The 21,683-nt window shown below is 40.5% G+C and overlaps 1 protein-coding gene across 5 annotated transcripts in view; it reads right to left on the bottom strand.

The window, feature by feature from the left end:
* Positions 1 to 21,683, bottom strand: part of LOC124378520 (macrophage mannose receptor 1-like) — a 58,472-nt gene that overhangs the window by 10,085 nt on the left and 26,704 nt on the right. For 3 of the 5 annotated variants that reach the window (XM_046838225.1, XM_046838227.1, XM_046838229.1), the window contains 2 exons: positions 10,300 to 10,473; positions 5,533 to 5,575 (listed from right to left, as the gene is read on the bottom strand). The gene's annotated coding sequence lies outside the window, so the exon portion shown is untranslated. Of the gene's footprint in view, positions 1 to 5,532; positions 5,576 to 10,299; positions 10,474 to 18,442; positions 18,553 to 21,683 lie in introns of those variants that run through there. The other 2 variants (XM_046838226.1, XM_046838228.1) reach the window with 2 other exon arrangements.

The raw sequence follows: 21,683 nt of genomic DNA, 5'->3' as shown, positions 1-21,683 counted from the left end.
AGCACAGCTTAAGGCAAAAAACGCTCTGCTCCGAACTGTATAATTCATTTCATGGAAGGGGAAAATGATTATTGTTCATGATGTGGATGGCTGGATTTTATTAACACCCAAAAAAAAATCCGTTCAATTCATTTATTATATTAAAATGATCCTTTTTGACATGTGGGAAAGATAAATATTTTATATGTAAAAAAAAAGAAAAAAACCCAAAACACCACTGTGGTTCAACACAGCTTCGTCCTAGATTAGCATCCTCATGTTCTGAAGTGTAATTTATTAAAGACTTCAAATGAAATTTTTACACAAGACCTTGTTAAAGTGATCCGCAAGAATATTAGCAGAAGAAATTCTAGTTTCCAACAAAACAGGAACAATATTGACTATATAATATGGCTATATAGCAGGTAGCAAACAACTTTTGCCAACAATATAGTGGTGTCCTACTTTTGGTGAACCTTTCTCCCACCTAATTGCTGCCACTGCAAATGCTTCCGACAAAGGCATGAAACAATCAAAGACACCTCTGCGCTCAAACAAGGTCTGTTTACTCCTCTACCATCTCGGAAAGCGTCTGCTGTGGCAGTGGCATGCTCGAGAACAGTTCCTGCCCATCTTCCGTCAGCCTTCTAAACTCCGAACTCATACACTGATGTATACATAACCATTATGACCCCCATCTCAGAGAAAACCAGACTCAAATGGGAACCCATCCTCATCTGGGTGACACTAAACGCTTGATCATTACAGTACAGAACTTCCCATGCAAGCTGAACCATTGTAGCAGACTGTTGATGTCGCTGTTTTACTCACCATGACCACTTCTTGATCACTAGACATTTGTTCTTCTATGTTCCCTGCACAATGCTCTATATTGGCACACTGGGTCACTTGCACTGAGCTGGTCTCTACTCAGTACCACATACCTCAATTTATTTTATAACATAGTATACAAAGGTGTCTGAGGACTGAAACATGTGGGAACAGACTCATCAATAACTGGAGCAAGTAATACATTTTTGCAAAAAGTTTGCAAACCGACATCGTGATGGGACACCCGTGTATGAACATGGAGATCGGGTATGGCTTTCAACCAAAGGGTGAAGAAAGCTAGGGCACGGATACCTTCAGAAACGAGTGAAGAACAAAGCCGAAGCCACATCGCCGCAGTTTTTCACACCGAGACCAGGTCCTCTCATTCACAAACCGCATTCAAATGGTCATATCAAATGTCCGGCTGATCTACTGAGTCAGCGTTTGATTGATACATTGATCCAGTGTCAGAATTTCAAGGTGGTACAAATAAATCACTACCCATGCACCGCTTCAACTCGTCTGGAAAATGTCGAGCACGACGCCCGCTGTAATAAATTCCGACACACTGCAGCAAATTGCTTAATAAGATTATGGATTGCAGAACAACGCTGATTCGCATTTCACCGATTCAATCGGTCGCAGAAATGAAACCGCGTGTTCCGATGCGCGTTCCAGGCTTTACATCTCTCCTGCCAGCAAATGGTTATTGATTCAAGATTTGACAAATTGATCCAGGTTTATCTTGCAAGTAATGACTGTGCCAGCAAGCAGAACTCAAGATTGCTAATGCTGTTCCAGAAGCGGATACTTCACTCGCAGCATCATTGTTCAGTTTTATCTACACTCTAAACCGTTTACTGTAGAATTGCAGGTGGTTCCCCACACTAATGCAGTATTTTTCTTTTATTAAACAGCACTTTAGGCAAAGGTGCAGTCAGTGAAATTTCCAGTCATACAGACTGGCGCTCAGTCGAATTCTGTTGAGATAGAAAATAAAGACTCACGGTGTTTGAGCAGGGCATAAAGGGTGCCAGGGGTCTGGATGGATATTGGGCCACCTGGTGCTGGGAGCTGTGGAAAAAGAAATACAATCCCTCTTACCTGGGACCCAACATGCTGAACTTAATTGGGCCCAGCTGTGATCTTTGAGAGGGACCGTTCAGGTGCTCAGTTCCTTGGTTTCTAAAATGTCCATCTGAATGATTGCAAATCAATTAGTCAGGAAATACATGGTGATCAATGATCTATCAGCATAAGCAAAGTCTGTAAACAAGTCACTTCACAAGATCTTTTTTTTGTTTGGATGCATATTCAAATACCCCGGATAGCGAACCTCTGATGCCGGGTTGAATACGGCACAAGATAAAAGAGGAACGTGTGTAAAAAGGTTTCTATTCGATAGCAAACATTTGGTTAAGTAATGTGATGGAAACAGATGGTTGAAATGGATATAGTCACATTTGGACCGCGATTTGCTCTCCTGGCGTCCACCGTCCCCGCCGAGAATTGAATACGGCATCCTTTTGAAATGAGGGGGAAAATAAAAAAAATAAAAAATACACAGTTAACTCGGGAGTGTGTGAATATGATTGAAATTGAACCCATCTCTGCAAATCCCTCCGTTTCCATGGTACAAACATGTTCGGGAATGGCACCGAATCAATGAAGCCTCGAGGGAGCATCTTCAATCTATAATGGTCATGTTGACTACAGACGCCAGTTGAATGACAGAGGAAATAATACAATTCACGAGCTTGCAAATTTGTCCTCGCATCGCAAACCTATGTCATTTTCATCACACAATAGCTTAGGTGAGAGAAAATTGAACCCAAACTGGAATACATGCATAAATATGCACACGACTGCAAACGTGTTTGTGAGGACTCCCAAAAAGTCATCTATTAAAGAACTCTTTAAAGACTCTCTTTGAAGTCACGCTACATACATTTGGTCAGTAATTCTTTTCCGAATAAAATACATTTTTGAGTTGAGTACAGTGACTACCACAAAGAATTCCTTCGTGTCTTCACACCGCCATGTTTAGGTCATGACTCCGCCTCTGTTCTGTCATTGGTCCTCATGTTCACCTGGTGTCTTAATACATGGAAGTGGTTTTTAAACCTTTTTTTATAAAATGTACTAATTTACAATAGAACATTAAAATGTTGAAACTCAGTAAAGTACCATTTTAAGGAAAAAAATATATACTTGTTATTGTATTGAGACTGTGATATTATTTAGCAAGTCATAAGACTTTTTTTTCCTGGAGGCTTATAGAAGCATATTCATATTTACGATCTAATCAGATCCAAACTGTGTCTTCATGGATCTCTTCAGGACAGCAGTTTTGCCCCTCCAGCATAAAAACAGGATTTTATACTTACTTCCTTTAAATCACAAACTATTCTCTCAGTTCTGCATGTTGAAACCGGTAACTCGAATTGTATATAATATCTATTTATCTACTCCGTGTACGACAACGTCAAGAGAATGAAGTGAAATGCCAAGTCCTCCACGATTTTAAGAATCTCCACAAATCAGCCTTTTATAGAGAAAAACCCTAAACGAAGGAAGAATTATGCAGCTTTTTTCGAATGTGCACAGTGTTTTATCAGCTCCCATTTAAAACTGCCACTGGAGTTAAATGACCACCGGAGTTTTCTACCAGTTTAATAGAACATCATTTTGATTAATACCACATTCCGAAAACCACAGGCTTTTACAAAGGTGCTGTCGCACTGAACACTAGCACGTTTATAACCCAGAATTAAATAAAGCAATGAAGACTGGGTCCGTTTACAGCACTGCTCCCCACACACACACACACCCCCAGCCGAACGTGATCAAAAAAAGTTGATTGTGCCTCTAAAATCCACCTCAACACAACTGCCTGAGGATTTGCTGAGGTAAGCTTTGGTACAAAAGGACCTTTTTTCTTTTTTAAAGTTTATAGTGGGTACATTTTGAAACAGTATTTTCAAATTTTTCTGGCGTACTAAATTGTTTTACGAAAAGGTATGTTTATTATGACGCGTTTGCCATTTTTCTGTCAAAACATTCGAACAGCAAATGGATTTAGATTTTTCTTCTGTGCTGATTTACCCTTCAAATCTTTGGAAAACGCTGATTGCAACTACTTCCCCTCTATTGCCGATACAACTTAAGGTTTTCTGTTTAGCATTGATTTAAAAAAAAGAAATAAATGAACACAAAAGGCTTGTAGTGCAACATTTACAATTGCTACGACAAAACGCTATTAACGCCTAATACACATTAATAACGGCGCTTTTATACATTACAAAACCTTTCCACAATTTTTCAGATTTAAAGCTGTTAATTCATCTTGAAACTATTCCTTCATTTGTTCATTGGTTTGTATTAGTTTCCCTTTATTCTGTATTCCGCTCTGGTGTCGCGCTACAGTGGACATCAGTGCCAGGACTGACTCATAATCCATCATTTCAGGCCATGTTTAGTGTTATGTTCAGAATGACCAGTTTATTTGATAAAATTTGCATAAATCAATAACCAAACAATACACCCAAAGAGGCCCATTACAACTATCAGGCTATCAACCTCTTAACAGACAATAGAAAGCTTAAAACGTTGAATTGTCTATTTTAGAGGATCAAAATCTTTCTGGGGAAATTGTCTAATATATAATAATTTATATATGACACGTATGAACATCTTGTTATTTCCTGTTTACAGACCATAGAAAGCCCAATTAAACATTGTCAAGTTTGTCTATAGCAGAGAACCACAAAGAGTTGCCTCCTGGGGGCACAAGAACGTTCTGGGGAAAATTTCCATACAAAATGACAATCATTTAAAAAATAAACAAGTATACATATCATAAATACCCCCTTCCAACAGCTGCTCCAAGACTATTTTCAAAAATATAACTTCTGTGGTGTACAGAAGATTGGAGACCCCTGTTATATAGCCACAACTGGTTTGGCCTACTCTTTGGTTTCGCTCTGCTGGTTCAAAAAATTGTGTGGATTGTGTCTTTGACCTTTTCCTTTTGATTATGTCTAGTAGACCGGGTGATATTAATAAACCTCGTGCACATGTTTTGGCTAAAATCTCCCAGTTCCGTTGCTTACAGCTGTGTATTTCTGTACTCGAAAGCTTCTGGCATATGCCAGGAGTTATAATCCTGCACAGACTTTCTTTTAATTAAATCTGATGAGAAGGGGGTCTTTAATGAAGCCTGTGGGAAGTAGAATTGGCTTTTACTCACAGGTCCAGCCAAAAGTATCCATAAATTCCAGCATCTGGGCTGAACACAGTGTGTATCAAGTGTGTGTGGTGCAGGTAGAAGATTCAAGCCTGTTAACGCAGCAGTTCAAACACACAAAGAACTCAAATATAGTCAGCAATTAGATCATTTTGTGTGAGATCAAGCCGATTCCGAGTCGGGGGGTGTGTGTGTATTGATTTACCAAATAATGTTTACATGGTGTTCCAGAGTGGATTCACTTTCAGATTTACTTTTACATTAGACATTGGTCATAGCCAGGCCAAATCATCTCCTGTGGCTCCTGTGACTTTGCGTCATTTGGACCGGTGTTGAGTTCAAGATACCAGTTAAAAGGGCAATAATAATCCAGTTCGCAGTATAATTACAAACAGTGGGAATAAATACGTGCTAAATTCCCATGTGGGACAACATTATGTGGCGTTCGATGGTGATGAAAAACAAAATCAGCTTACATTGCATTTTTTACTGGATTCCAGCCTCCCAGTGGAAGTGCTCCTGCAAAAAGAAAACAAAAAATAACAAAAAAATGGAAGTCAGACCATAGTAAGGTAGGGGAAGCATCTCTAAATATATATGTTGAATAAACAATTATAAGTCAAAATAAGTGAAAGGTTCAGAAAATGTACTGGAACTGGCAAGACTTCGCAATAAGACAATCGAGCGCTAGGGTATAAGTCGCCAAAGTACCAGAAATCACGGTGAAGCTAAAACAGTTGAGAACTTCGATATAAGAATTTGTAACTGCTTTTTTTGTTTGTTTTTCTTGGTTCTTGAAGATTCATCGTTGTTTAATATGTAAATACCGGCAGAAGTTTGACTTTGACCAATTTCTTGAAACTGCTTCGTTTTCATAAACCTGCTAGCAAAATCACTAACATCATTAGCCATCATGTCAGTCAAGATGGAGAAATACCCTAGATATTAAAACTCTCCTTTTTTTTTTCCTAGGGAAAAAAACACACACACACACACTTTCTCTTTCAGCCTGAGGCTGGAATATCAGATACAGAGGCTCCTGGTGGACTGCAACAGCAAACAGCATATTACAGCATCCATCCTGTGTTCTGCTCAGTGGATCAGCTGAATCTCTTCACACCGTAGTGACAGCTTTCACCTCGTTTCAGCCTCGTCTTATACACAATTCTCTCTTTGTTTCCATTTTATATATATATATATATATATATATATATAAACTTGAACGTACACAGAGTTACAAACAGCAGCATTTCAACATCGCATCGGCGCGTACCCAGGCTGTGTTATTAGAACTTGCTCGGACCGAGAGCCTGAGAGCCTCCAAGGTTCCTCGGTTTGTGTTTGGTTTTTTCCTTCACTATTTGCTTCAGTTTAAATCTATCAAATAGTAAAAAAATCCATGGTGGTGGTTTGTGAAAAACCCATTACACCTGACTGTTTTGTGTGATAGTTATTGTTCCCAGGCAGCTTTAGAGCAATAAATAGATTATAAAATAAGTCGTTATGAATATATCTCCAGTGAGCGAACCAGTGATGACTGTGGCAAGGAAAAACCCCTTGAGAACTTCGGGAGGGACCTGACGCTAAAGGGAACCCATTCTCAACATGAAATGTCCATTCATTATAGAAAGAGAGTCTTTTGACTTTGTTACATACAATATATATTACAGCATAGTGCATTTCTTTCTTCACATATCCCAGGTTGTTAGCAAGGTAGGGGTCAGAGTACAGGGTCCGCCATGATGCAGAATAGAGCAGTGTGGATTAAAGGTCTTGCTCAAGGCACCAACAGTGACAAATTAGCAATACTGGGGCTTGAACCCCAACCTTCTGATCAATAACCCAAAGCCTTACCAAATGAGCTACCACTTCCCCTTACCGCATTATTCTTCAGTCATTGCCGAGGTCATCAGCTGTTCACTGATAGAGACTCGGGTGCAAAACTTTTTTCTGCCAATTGTAACCCAAAGCCATTGTGGCAACCAATCATGTATTAATTATAGAGCAAATCCATTGTCATGTATCTTATATTTATCCATCAAGGATCTTTTTCCGTCTCCTACATTATATCAGCCACGTTTGTTGTACATGTTACAGAAACACGAAAGCATCAAAATGAGGGCATTAATATAAACCTCCGATTTCCAGCTTCATTGCTGTCGTTGCTGCTGTTACGGAAAACCCACACATTCTGACTGATATGGATTCAGAATTCAGCAGCACTCTGGTCTAAGCATTATTACAGTCAAAATGGGTAAAAAATAAATAAATAAATAAAGGACGACCCGTGCCGAATCGGTGAGCGCTCGGAATATGAAACCGTTCTTATTACAAGTGTGAATGTGAAACGTGAAAGACAACGAGCTAAAGGGACTTTAAACATGTCGAACAGAATGATAAAAAAATAAAAATGACTGATTTCAAAAAGGTACAACAGACGAAAAATTTATTTCTGACTAAAGTAATGGGGAAAACTTTGTTACCCCCCCAACCCCCAAGCCTCCCTCCGCCCAAGCTCTGCTAAATCCCCATTTATCCAATCCTCACTCAAATGTACGAGTCCTTTTTTTTCTTTTAAGCATTTCATTCAAGTCATCCCCAAGCCGTTAGATAGTACCAGTCTAACACATCATTTCCACATGGTGCTGAGGTGAAATAATCCATAATGTGACACTACCGTCCTCTAAAACTGCTCGTGTGTGTCCAAGTGGAACAGCGGTGAGATGATGGATGAAATTGGTGTCTCGTTCTGTTCCCTGGATCCTGTCCCGCTGATGAATACGTGCGTTTGTCCAGGCCGTGCGGGGGGGACTGCTTTAGGACCCGGATACAATCTGCTCGATTCGGTTCGTGTTCTGCAACCTCCGAATTATTCGTGTCGAGACTCGCACTCTGAACGTGCGAAAATAAAGCAATTATGGAGAATTGGGTCTTTTTCGCAGTACAGATATGATTAAGGGTTTTTTTTTTTCTTTCTCTACACATTGAAAGACGAACTGGAACTGCGAGTGTGTTTCGACTTGATTACTCCTGGACTCCTGGACAGGCAATCAATACACACACTGATTACAACAAGCCTGAAGGACACCCAAACAGTCTGGCCTTCAATAGGATCAAAACAAAAACGGCGCACAAAAAAAAAGTTTGCTCACATAGAAGACGAGTATGTACCTTAATAATAAAAAAGAATTCAATTAATTAAATTCCTTTTATTAGTACAGCGCTTTTAACAATGAACCTACAGTTTGTACAGTGAATTGACATCACCCACGGAGCAGGATAACGGATTCTCTTTTGATGTTTCAGGTTCAAGGACACATGGCCTGATTTTCCAGAGCGTCCTGCAAACCTTCTCACACAACCTGCTGAAAAATCACCCTTAAACTTAATTCAATTTACAATGCATGGGTAAGGAATACATAAAAAAAAAATGCAAGTGCATTTGATTTGTAGATAATGAAACGGATGCATCATGGCCATGAAACATCTCTTGATCACTTTTCCTAGTCATAATAGTTCGCCGAATCTCTGATGCTGGAGTATAGTTTTTTATACGGTACATTCTCTGTAGAATTGTAACATACTGTTTTTTGACAATTCAGCAGTTTGGGCCTTTAAAAAGAATTGTTTCTAAAAAAAAAAAAGGTTACATCAGCATAAAACACGGATTAGAAATCATGAGCTTTCATCTTGTACACTGAGATCCTAATAAAGATCACGGTACCTCAAGTCTGAATAGAGAATATTTACGCTTCATTTAAAATGAGTGTGAGAGCGAGAAGGCATTTTCACCTATTGCTTTAGAAAATGTATATAAAAAGACACTTGGAAGGAGTGTCAGGAAGAGTCTAGTGTTTTCTTTAAAAGGAAAAAAAAAGGCAGATTGGTTTCATTTATATTCATGGCATAGCAATACAGAGGCAAGGAGAAGGAGAAAAAAAAATGCTTCAAACCTTGATAAATTAAAAGAAAGAGAAGAGCAGCAGGACCCTTTAACCTTTAGGATCTACCACCACTTCTATGCTCCACCTCAGGAGAAACGAGTCAGACAACAGACAGAGGCATATGACGTCCAAACCTGCATTGAAAAGGTGAGCATGAAGATAAAAACGGACATGTTTCCTGTAGGACATTTTAAAACTCGGGCTCCTCGTTCGTTTCACCGGTGAAGTCGCAGAGATGATTATTTACTCCTGCACTTCTCAGTGAAGCTGACAAGAATCCCACATCTGCATTACACTAATCTCATTTTTCTGCTCAACCTACTACTTCAACAAAACAACAAAAAACGAGGACAAATAGAAATCTGGAAGGATTCACGGAAGGAGAATAGATTCCAGTAGCAATTTAATGATTCAAAGGCGCTTAGCCCACAGCACTACTTCTTGAAATGGCTTGATTAGTTAAATTACATTTTTTTGAAACCCATTGTAGGTTTCTAATGATGCTACCAGCTAAGCTACCAGATCTTTTTTTTTTTTTTAATCAATATTACCCATTTGATTAACATTTTTTACAATTCAGATGTGATACCATGTTTTGGAAGGTTAGTGGCCCCATCGACAGACCCCCTTATCCAGATTGAGATGAAGATGCAACTTTGTGGTGGTGGGATTTGAACTCATAACCTAACGATCAGAAGTCCAACATTTTAACCACTGAGCCACACCTTCCACATCATCGAATAATAAATAGATTATGCAAATTTGTAATGGTGTACAGGATAGGGGTGTCTAACACTGTTTAAAACTACTATATAGTAACAACAGGACCTGACTTGTGTCAAGGACGTTCTACAATATCGATTGTAATTATTAGGGGTTTAATGGTACGCAAAATTTCACTGTTATGGGGGAAGAAATGCATATAATTACTTTTTTGGCACTTTATTATTATTCAAATGTTTCAATGTCAACAGTCTACATTTGTTAAACAATTTAAAATAAAATGTCTGCTAGGTTAAACAAAATATAAAAATGAGGCATGTGGCATTGTTGTCTGTTTTCAAATTTAATAATAATAATAAAAAGACAATGCGTAGAATTGCATAAAATGTAAAATGGAAGGAAACAAGAGCACAAAATATAGAGTACATATTTAAAAATAAATACATAAAAATAGTGCAACTGCCCCCCCAAAGCATCATGCAAAAAAAGCATCCAAAACACATCCGAGCAAAAAAGAGAAAACTGTTCAACCTTTATACCAGGGCAATTTGCCAATTTTGGTATTCTGCTGCTCACCTGGACGACTGGGTATCTCTTAGGGCCTTGCAGAACTCTTCAGCAGGCTCTCTGAACCCGGGCCGGCTGTCAGCATCAATCATTCGACCTTGAGCGGGAACGAGGGGCCCGTAACTAGTCACCGGGTGAAGCAGCTCCCTTTCCGCGGCAAAATCAGTCAATGGTGAATCCGTTCTGCTCATAGATTAAAAATAAACTATTTAGTGTAAAGCTGCTAAGGTTCACTCGTTATTTATCTGACGCTCGATTTGAAACCTTAAGTGAAGCGATGACCGTCTGTGTTGATCATTAAAATGATCGTTCGGTCGCCGGTGCATTTCTGCAGTTCGTCCCCCTCTATAAATCTCAACGGTTTATCTCGAGGAGTTTACTTTCTAATGGAATTACTCAAGCGAATAAACGACATCGCCACGAAGTTATTAACGTGACAGTGATTAGAGCCGGAACAGCTCGTCCTATAATCAGTTAATGTATCCAAGCCCTTTGCAAGCGAGGTTTGATTTGATCACGTCTGATTAGCCTGGAGAAAACAAACAGTTACAACCTGTAAAAAACCATGTCAAGCATAAAACTTCTAATAATATAATATAATTACTGTGTTTGTTGAGTACCAACAATTTGTTCGGCTTTAGTTATATTCTTAGTGCTAGAATAGATCTCAGTGAGGCTTCTAACCTTACCTTCATGTCTATGTACTCCTTCTCAGGGGAATTGATACAAAGACAAGCGAGATCAAAATCAGCAGGTTGGATTTAGAGACTTGACCAAAACTTCAAAAGGGTTCTATGGACCAGCATCCTTGCCGTCAAACCCACCAAACTGCATAATATATTTTCTGTTTTTTCATACCACAATAGCTGACAGAGGAAATTAATTTGGTTGCAGATCCAGCAATCAGGCATAACATTATGACCATTGATAGGTGAAGTGAATAACACCGATTATCTCCATCATGGCACCTGTTAGTGGGTGGGATATATTAGGCAGCATTTTGTCCTCGAAAGTTGACGTGTTAGAAGTAGGAAAAATGGTATGTATTTTAGAAGAAAATGGTATCTACCAAAAGTGCTCCAAGGAAGAAACAGTGGTGAACTGGACAGGGTCGTGGGTGGCCGAGGCTCATTGATGCACGTGGGGAGTGAAGGCTGGGGAGTGAAACCAACAGATGAGCTCCTGAAGCTTGAATTGCTAAAAGATGCTGGTTCCGATTGTAAGGTGTCAGAATACAGTTTGCTGCGTGTAAGCCGCGTAGCCGCACGTCAGTCATGGTGCTCATTCTGACCTCTGTAACCAGCTGAAAGCGCCAACAATGGTCATGTGAGCATCAGAACTGGAATGCAATGCAAGAAGGTGGCCTGGTCTGATGAAGCTATGAATGAAGCTTACCTGGTAAACACATGCCACCAGGAGGCACTATGGGAAGAAGGCAAGCCAGCAGAGGCAGTGTGATGTTATTTTAACATACCACCTACCTAAGCATTGTTGCAGACCATACACACCCTTTCATGGACATGGCCTTCACTGATGGCTGTGGCCTCTTTTAGTAGCACCATGCTACTGAGTAAAATGGTCCAGGAATGGTTTGAGTTTTGACTTGGCCTCCGAATTCCACCGATTCCAATCCAATCAAGCGACAGTGGGAAGGATCTGCTGCTCACACCTTGGTGCCAGATACCACAGCACACCTTCAGGGGTCTAGTAGAGTCCATGCCTTTGACAGGTCAGCGCGGTTTTGGCGGCAAAAGAGGGTCCAACACAATCAGGCATTTTATGAGGTTAATATTGATACTTCCGCTAGAGATGATGTGGGTGGGCGGTACAGGTGTTTATGTGGCGATAGCAACCTTGTTGATTTGGGTTGAATTGTGTCCAGCACTGGCTGCTCTTTTTAGCTAAATCTAAAATATCATTAAATAATAAGTTAAATGAAATTAATCAAAAATTCTTATTGTAAGGAAAGAAATTGACCTGCACATAAAGAATTACGAGCACTTTTTAAAGACTTCTTTTAAGGTTCAATATTCGGTCCTGTCACATTCCATTCAGTCTGCAGACAAGGTGCAAATCTAAGAGATATAGAAGTAGGATTTGAGGATATCCTGCACCTTGATGCCCATCTTGTCCACTTCTGCAAGCGTGGCCTCGGTCGTAGGTGCGATCTGACCGTTTCTGAGAATCGTATCTTTTTTTTGTGCACATTTTTAACCTCAGCCTGGTGCACACACCTGCTTGCTACTTACAGGGATAATGGAAATCCAGCACAAACAAACTTGCACCAGTAAATATCAGGATAAGATAAATGATTCGATGATTATTGGCCTTGTTCTAATAGGTTATCATTTCAGTTCATTTACCGAAGACGCAAAGTTGACACGGACAACATTTTTGCATGATCAGAAAAAAAAAAACAATCTAGGGCAATTGCAATCTAATTCAGTGCTATAATAAACACTTCAGCGACCTCTGCGCTGTTTCCGAGATGGAATGGAGAGTTAAGCTGGATGTCATGCGAATAAAGATGCAAATGAGAGCAAGAAATGCAATTAATTGCCATGTTTCACTTGCGGTAATTGCTGCAATTTCACAGACACTTGTGCTGTTTTTGTTCTCATACATTTCAATTATGTGCAAATAAAAGCCGACGGCACAGCAAAAGACTTGACACAAGATCGCAACCTCGCGCGCACCCGCACGCACGTAATCGTGAATGCAAATCGCGTTCGCACCAAGTGAGATTTGCCGCGGAACGAATGCACACAAAGTTTTTAAATAGCCGGCGTACAAGGAGATAATCTCAAATATGCAGACGATTTTCACCTCCAGCACATGATGACATTCACCTGGGATTTTCGAATGGTAAAGACGACGCCTGTACATGACGTGCAATTGTAAGACACCTGGTAATAATTACGTAGTGTTCCAGTTCATCCAAATGGTCTTCAGTGGGGTTGAAGTTGTCAGGGACAGCGCAGGACCTTTGAGACCTTAACATGCTACTTTCCCATAGAGCTCAGTTTTCCTCTCACTGGGTATAAGCATATGATGCATTTCCCATAAAGAGGAATCGCAATGCTACAGCATATAGAGCATGTATATATAATTGTGACAAGGCTGAAATATTAGTCTGTAATGGTCATGCATCCACAATCTTACAGAGATCTTCAGAAGACCGAGTGTGCATGTTCTCGCAGCAGGAGGAGCATTTGGCGCTACTCTAAGCTTGGCAAAACGACTGCGCGATGAGATGCCAGAGTTTCCTCGACAGGTTTATGGAGTGTTTTAATTGACCTAGCAGGCACACAGACACTGGAAGGAGTCCAACAGCACACACCATCTGATATGATTTGTCTCTTTGGATGCCAGGCTGGTCTCCGAAAGTGCTAATGAGTTCCGACACAGCCAATGACATACAATAGAACAGGTGGAGGCTTGTGTCTTCTTTTCAATAAAGTAGCCCATCAAAACATAGTGCCTTGGTTAAATGAGTTCATCAATAATCCATTCTGCTAGGAACTGGGACCTCCGAGTGGGAGGCTCTCTCATATAAAAGCATTCAATAAAGTCTGCGCTAACGAGAAGGAATGGGGGGGTGGGGGGTTGGGGCGCTGTAGGTGATGAACTGACTACATACCGCTGCTGTATGTCAGGTTATTCGAGGAACACGGACGCAAGGGAGGACAAGTTTAACAATGATGAACGAAAACAAGCAAAAAAACCCCAACATAAAACAATAAAAGGTAGTCAAGGGTGCATAATGTTCGAGACATTTACATTCAAGGCATTTGTGAGGCAAATGGATAAAGAACAACTTGCAACAAAGAAGGTGAGGGTGAAGGGCCTTGCTCAAGGGCCGAGAAGTGGCAGTTTGGTGGTGCTGGAATGTGAACTTGTGACCCTCCAATCCATAGTTCAGTGCCTGGTTTACTTTCACACTATTCCTGGATGTTCTATTGGTGCCACTCAATGCCATTACTGAAAGCCGTAGTGTTAAACCAACAAGGTCAACCATCAAGGTCAACAACCAACAAGGTCAAACATTATATACAAATACGTGGTCAAGAATTTAGACTACTGTGGATACATTTATTAGGCAGCAAGTGAACATTTAGTCCTCAAAGTTGGTGTTAGAAGCAGGAAAAATGGGCGAGCGTAAGGATTTGAGCGAGTTTGACAAATTGGAACGTCTAGACGACTGGGTCAGAGCATCTCCCAAACTGCAGCTCTTGTAGGCTGTTCCCGGTCTGCAGTAATCAGTGTCTATTAAAAGTGATCCAAAGAAGGAACAGTGGTGAACCAGTGACAGGGTCGTGGGCGGCCGAGGACCACTGATGCACTTGGGGAGCGAAAGCTGGTCTGTCTGGTTCGATCCAACAGACAAGCTCCTGGGAAAGGAAAAAGCTCCTCAAAATGGAAAGAAACCTTGATAGGAATGCGTGAGAGATTTACTGTTCAGTGATGCGTTCAGTCCTGAGCCATTGGAGCAAACTGTTGATATTAATTACAATCCAAATCCATCTTCATACGTCTCGAGTTCCTCAGACATTGATCTAGATAAGGTGGGTCATATGGTATTGGTCTATGGTACACTTTATTAAAATGTTTCATGTTTTTTCCCCTAATGCTTTTTTATATTTGTGCAAGATGTTTTATCGGGCATTGTTTAATGTGACAGTGATGTCAGAGCGCAATCTTTAGTCTGCTTTACTTCGGTCAATATTTGTAAAATTTGGATTTGAACACCAAGGTACATAAACAAATAGATAACAAATGCATCCCTGTTACGTGCAAAACAGATGCCATTTATTCTTTTAATAAAAATAAAAATTTAAATCTCAAGCAAACTGCTTTGGAATTGAAGAATATAAACACAAAAACTAAATTTTGCGTGGTAGAATAAAAAAAAAAAAAAAACGCTTCATCACCCTATTACATTTTATTCTCCTGTAACAACACTGAAGCGAGTATTTTACGCACGACGATTCTGAACGCGCCACATTTCTTTTGTACGCAGGCACTTCATTTATAGGTTACGCAGAAACCAACCGTGAACGCACCTCACTCAACTCAACTCCATCAGAAGTGATAGAATTTCAAATTGGTAGCCATTCACTTGAAGCATGTTTCCTCTCACCTCGGCACCACGACACTGCTGTGACGAGTCGAACCTAAATAAAAAAAAAAAAAAACACAAAAAGTGTGGTTGCTGATGGAGTCATTCTGTGTACTCGTTATTCACAGTCACTTGGAACTTATTTCCTCTGCACCTTTCGAACGCATGCTCCTGCGGCCGGATCGTGCGAAAGACCGACCTTTGTAAATCTGTCCACGCCGGAGTTGCCTCTTTAAACAAGGCATAAAAAAAAAAAATCACAAAACGTGAATGTGAGGTAAGAAGACTGGAGCCATGCTGGGTGGGGGTTTTGTTGCGCTAATAATCCAGACCCCTAAAGTGAATGAAGTAATCGAGCCTGGTGCTTTCCTCAGCCGTTGCTGCTTGCCAGGAGGCAGATTGAAAAGCTGGTAAACAACGTCTGAAGCTGCCCGATTCCCTTCAGTCATTCGTGTGTAGATTTTTATTTTTTCATCAGAACCTTCATGAAGCACATTAGACCCATGATTCTGTCGTGGCAGGAATATTTATGGAAAGAGATTATTCACAATGAAACTCAATGACCCCTGCATACGAGGAGGAACAGACGAGTTTTGCTAATCCATTTGTAACCCAGGTACAATATACGAGGGGCTTTCAAGTCAAACCAAGACTTACAATTTTCTAGATATAAAAAAAAAGGATGCTGGCATGGTGGTACTACACGCAGCAGCGAATGACTAGTGTGATACTAAAAGGTGGTGCACGTGTCGCAGGCCAGAGACCGTTAATCAAAATGGCAGACGACATTGTGTGTGGTGATGAAATTTCTTGTGAACGAATGCGTAAAACCCGTGGATATCTACAGCCGCAGCAATACATTTGAATTTCAAAGATGGGCATGAACATTCAAATCTGACAAATCTTTAAGCCGAATCTTTGCCGGCATTAGTGAAACGCTACAACAAGTGAAACAATGTAGGAGGTGAACAAAAACAAAGTCTGAGCTTCAGAGTCCTTAAAATTTCAAGGCGTGAAAGCAGCAAAGACGCGACACGTGGGATGTTGGATAATGATGCCCTGGTGCTGCTGCACTATAGCCACAACACAAGTTACTGGCATATTGCTGGTATCACATTTTTATACTGCGAGGAATAAAGAGCTATAAATAGGATTTGTACAGCATTACTCTTACTGAAATCCATGTTAGAGAAGTGAAGAAAATAGTGGAGTGGGTGAAAAGAGTGGCAGGAGGGATGTGTGATAGAAGGGTATCTGTAAAAGCAAGAGGGAACGTTTCTAAGATTGAGGTGAGACCTGTCTTTAAACCATACAGCATAACAGTGGCATTGACAAAATAGACAGCAAGCAGAGCTGGAGGTGCCCAAGTTAAAAGAGACAGTGCAGGTAGGACGTTTTGGAGACAAGGTGAGAGAGGTGCCATGTGGTTTGGTCATACGCAGAGGAGGGACACGGGGTATATCCATAGAACAATAAGCATGGAGCCACCAAGCAGGAGCAAAAGAAGGTGGCCAAGGAGGAGTTTCATGGATGTGGTGAAGGAAAACCTGCAGGTGGTTGGTTTGAAGGAGGTATTCGTGAGGACAGAGTTATATGGGAATGGCTGGTCCGCTGTGGTGTCCCTTAACAGCAGCAGGCAAAAGTTGTTGTTCAAGTGGTTTAGAAGGAGGTTTTCTTCCTCTTTATGTTTGGGAAGGTGGTGAAATTAATGTGATGGTGTGTAAACGTATAAAGTACTTTCCTGGAAACAGAGCGAGTCTCAAAACTTTTTGTGACCACCTCGTATATGGCTTAAGATGATTCGTAACGATTTATGAACGTTGGCTATCTAGAAGATATCAATGATGCACTGGTATTACTACAGCCATTGCCTTTGAGCATGTAGCTGACGTTGTCCTTGCACTCATTAACGTGGTCTAGCAGGCTGCCGTGGGGCATGAACCGAGTCACCAGCTGCAAGTTGGCGCTCACACACAACCTGAACAAACACACCAGGCAGCAGGTGTGTGTGATTCATGCAGGACGTCATCGCAGCCTTGTGGGAAGGTGGAAAAAATAAAAAATAAAATAAAAAAATGACCTTGGAACGGAGACCCAGAAGTGACGCTGCCACCGTTTGAAAAGACAGAATCTTTCAGACGGACACCCTCCTGCCTCAGTGCTCTCAACCCTTTTGTAGGTGGTTTTATTCCTTTCGCAATAGACATGAAAGGTTACGCATTAACATCGGCCTCTCGCGAACGACTGGCCAAAAAGGACAAAAGAGCTTTTAGTGCTCCGAGGCATGTCCTCCGAAATCCTGGAGAAAACATTACCTAAGAAGGCCCAGAGGGGAAGATAAAGAACGCAAGCCTGTGTTTATCAAAGCGCTGACTTCTATTTGTGAAACCGACCCTCGGTACGTATTCGTGTGTGCATGCGGAAATGCATTTCTGAGAAAAAGATCCACCGAGGCACTTAGAGCGCACACGTATGAATAAACGGTGCCCAAAAAAAAAAAAAAAAAAACACACTGGGAGTTAAGACATACAATATAGGATTTCCTATTACATTTATTTAAATGTAATATTTATATAATTTATATATTTATATAATATTTATATAAATTACATTTATTTATTTATTTTATTCAATCTTTTTTTTTTTTTTTTTAAACTAGTACAAAATGGAATAACATTGGATGACTGGCTACTGATCCTGTTCCTCTGACTTTTTAAGGTTCCAGCAGCTGATTAACACCCTGATCTATATACACAAACACACAGCAGATCTCAGATCGGGTTATTACACTATACACCAACAACACAGCAGATCCCAGAGTAATTGTTACAATATTATCCGTATTCACTATCGCTCATACAGACACACAACAGCAAATCGGATCTCAAACTAACACTTCTATACACCAAGTTTACACCTAAGACTCGTACAATACACACAGCAGATTCCACAGCAATTACTACAATAACACATACACTATACATCCCTACCCCTACAGACACAGAGATAAGTCTACAATTTGTAAAGTATTACCAGATAAAGACCTTTCACCCAGAATGCCCTGCAATGCAGTGTGTTAAATCTCTCAGCTGGACTCACTGCGAGACAGAGCTCTAAAGGCCAATTTGCTTCCACTTATCTTTTCTATTACAGTCTATGTTAATCATCTACAGGAGGCAGAGACGCAGTAGCCGCTTAAAGCACGCAACACTGCAAGACTAGTTTTTTTAAACCGACGTGTCGAACACCACACTGAGTCTGAACAGTAACATAAAATAGAGGCAAGGCATTTTTCAATAGAAAGTCTGATTGTCCATAGATTTTCTGCACAAATCTTTTCCTCTGATTTTATATGAATCGGTGTAAAACACTGCGGATTTAAAAAAAAAAATTTTGCGGTACATTTTACGTAACCGCTGAAAACTATTAACATTTTTTGTATGCTCACGGGCCAAAAAAAAACCGAGCTTCGCATCGAGCTGAAGAATACACGCAGGAGATAACGGAGGATATATCAGCATGTTAATGAATGGAAGATAGATCTTCAATAATGTCCTTCAATAACTCCTGCTTTTCTTCTTGAAAATGTAGACTTAAATAACTTTAAAATGTAGGGTATAGCAGCATACGTGCCTCAAGTCTGTGTAGATCTAATAGATTTTGTCATGCTCGGATCAGGAGTCGGAGACCAGAATGCAGTCAACACGCTTTATTTGCTTTAGTACACAAAACAGGAGCATAGGTAGAAGCACAGACCGGAAAACAGGTATAACCTGGAACAATGGAAGTCCAGGGATGATCTCTAGAGTGAACTATAGATCGGATGGTGAGTAAGTAAGAAAGAGGAGAGTAGATTGGAGATGGGTGAAGGTGATTAGCAGGAAGGCGAGGTGCTGCGAGTGTGCTGAGTGCAGGGGGGAGGTGTGGCTGGTGGTTCCCTGACATTACCCCCTCCTCCAGCGGCGGCTCTCGACGCTCTAACTCAGCGCCTGGGATGCCCGTGGCCCCGGGGTGTAAGCGGTTAGGGTGGCTGGCATGAAACTCCTCCAGGAGTGCTGGGTGTAACATGTCTCGTTTGGCAACTCTAGTCCACAAGGTATTCAGTTTGCGATAGTCGATGCAGGGCCGGAGTCTACAAAGAGGAAACTGGGGCTGCGGGGAAGAAGGATGGAGTGATAAAGCCCTGCTGGAGAGCCTGTTGGACGTAATCCTCAATTGCTGCGCATTCCGGAACCGACAAAGGTACACCAGTCCTTTAGGCAGCTTAGCACCTGGTGCCAGGTGCTAAGCTGACAATTCAAATAAACAGCATGTGGTGTCTAGAGGCTGCTCTTGCAATATATATATATATATATATATATATATATATATATATATATATATATATATATATATATATATATATATATATATATATATATATATATATATAAACACAACCTGGAAAAACTATGAGTATGGAGTTTTGAAGAGAGTTCCAGCAATCAACCCCCTGAGCCTATTAATCTGCAAATCCGACGCATCAGTCGACCTCCAAAAGGTTAAATAAATACAAAATGCAGTTTTCAAATGATAATTATTTATTAAGGAGACAATACCTGCCTCGCCCAATGGAGAGAGAGAGAGGCCTCGTCAAAGCCGAGACTTGAATCTGATTGGGTTGCTGTGGTATAAACTTTAACAGGCCGTTTATGCTCGAAAAACTGTCCAATGCGGCTAAAAGTGTAAACCAAAATTCCTTCAAAGTAATGTAAAAGGCTCATTGAGAATTATTAGCATTTGTTGCCACCAAGGGTGGCACAACCAGTTCTAAGGTTTAGGGGGCAATTACTTTTCCACACACTGGTTTGAACAGCTTTTATCCCACCCAAAATTACAATAATTAAAAACTATTTACGTAGGTTATGGTTGCGTAATATTAAAATTTGTGCTCATAATTAATGTGACAAGTAGAAAAAAAAAGGTGGCTAATACTTTTTCCTCATCTATAAAGTACTCTGTATTTCAGTAATGCTTAGATTGTAGACTATCACATTCTCCAATAATACTGTAATGGAAACAAATAGCCACCACCAATGTCTTCGTGAAGAAACCCGAGTTAACCTTCCTGAACTGAATATTGCAATCAACTAGAGATAACTGACTGGGTAAAAAAAAAGTGACATTTAAAAAAAAAAAAGATTTCAAATTTCCTCCTCGTGCCCAGAATTATTGTCGCCGTGTTCTGTTTAACGGCACCGACAGAAATCGTTGAGAGAATGAAAAACAATAAAATCAAAATATGACTCGTCACGTTTTAGTAATGAACGTTCGGGGCCGGAGTGTGCGAGGCACCATTACATTTTGCTTTATGCGGCAGTTTTCATTATTAGAAAGTTGCACCTCATTAGCTACGCAGGAAAGTCAGAGGCACGGGTGTAATGTGATGAAAGACCAGACGGGGAACAAATATATACAACCTGCATAACAAACAGCAATAAATTCCTCTCGTCTTCACTCACGAGGACATTTCAAATTCACGTTTACTTCTATAGCGCTTTTCACAAGGGACACCGTCTCAAAGCAGCTTTACAGAACTCAAGAATTAAAGGGAATGATTGTGTGTTTATCCCTGATGATGAAGACTGGGGCGACTGTGATTAAGGAAAAACTCCCTTAGATGTTATGAGGAAGAAACCTTGAGAGGAACCAGACTCAAAGGGGAACCCATCCTCATTTGGGTGACATCAAGAGTGTGATTATAGTCTTTAAACAATGCAGAACACTGGAGAGTGAGAACTAACATGAGCACTGGAGTGTGTGATGATTAATGATCTTTCTACAGTCTTATACAGTCAGTTCACGTTGGGGAAAAGGGGAGCTACTGAGCAACTCATAAAGCAGCTCAATATTTGAGATCACCACAGATCCAACACCAGCTTCTCCATGCCAGAGCTTTTAAACATTCAAAAAGATTTCAAACTCTACATGAAGTGAGATCCATTACTGGACATGGAATGCTCTACAGGTGTAGCTGAGATTAGGACGATTGTCCAGATGCTGAGGACGTTCATGCACACAAGCGCCACGGTGATCGAAGTTGAGGCAACATGAAAAACACAATAGAACAATAAAAGATTGAGAAGGAGGTTAAAATGTCCCTCAGTTTGGGTTAAATGGAGTAAATCATCCACTATATGGATCCAAAAGGTCATGAGTTCAAATGCCAGCCACATCAAAATGCCACTGCTCAGTTGTGGTTCTTCCTCAAACTATAGAGAATGTAAATTTTTCC

The sequence above is a fragment of the Silurus meridionalis genome, chromosome 24 (assembly GCF_014805685.1).
Source record: "Silurus meridionalis isolate SWU-2019-XX chromosome 24, ASM1480568v1, whole genome shotgun sequence".
NCBI classification, from domain to species: domain Eukaryota; kingdom Metazoa; phylum Chordata; class Actinopteri; order Siluriformes; family Siluridae; genus Silurus; species Silurus meridionalis.
The sequence above is the reverse complement of the archived record's forward strand: the minus strand, read 5'-3'. Positions and strand labels throughout refer to the sequence as shown.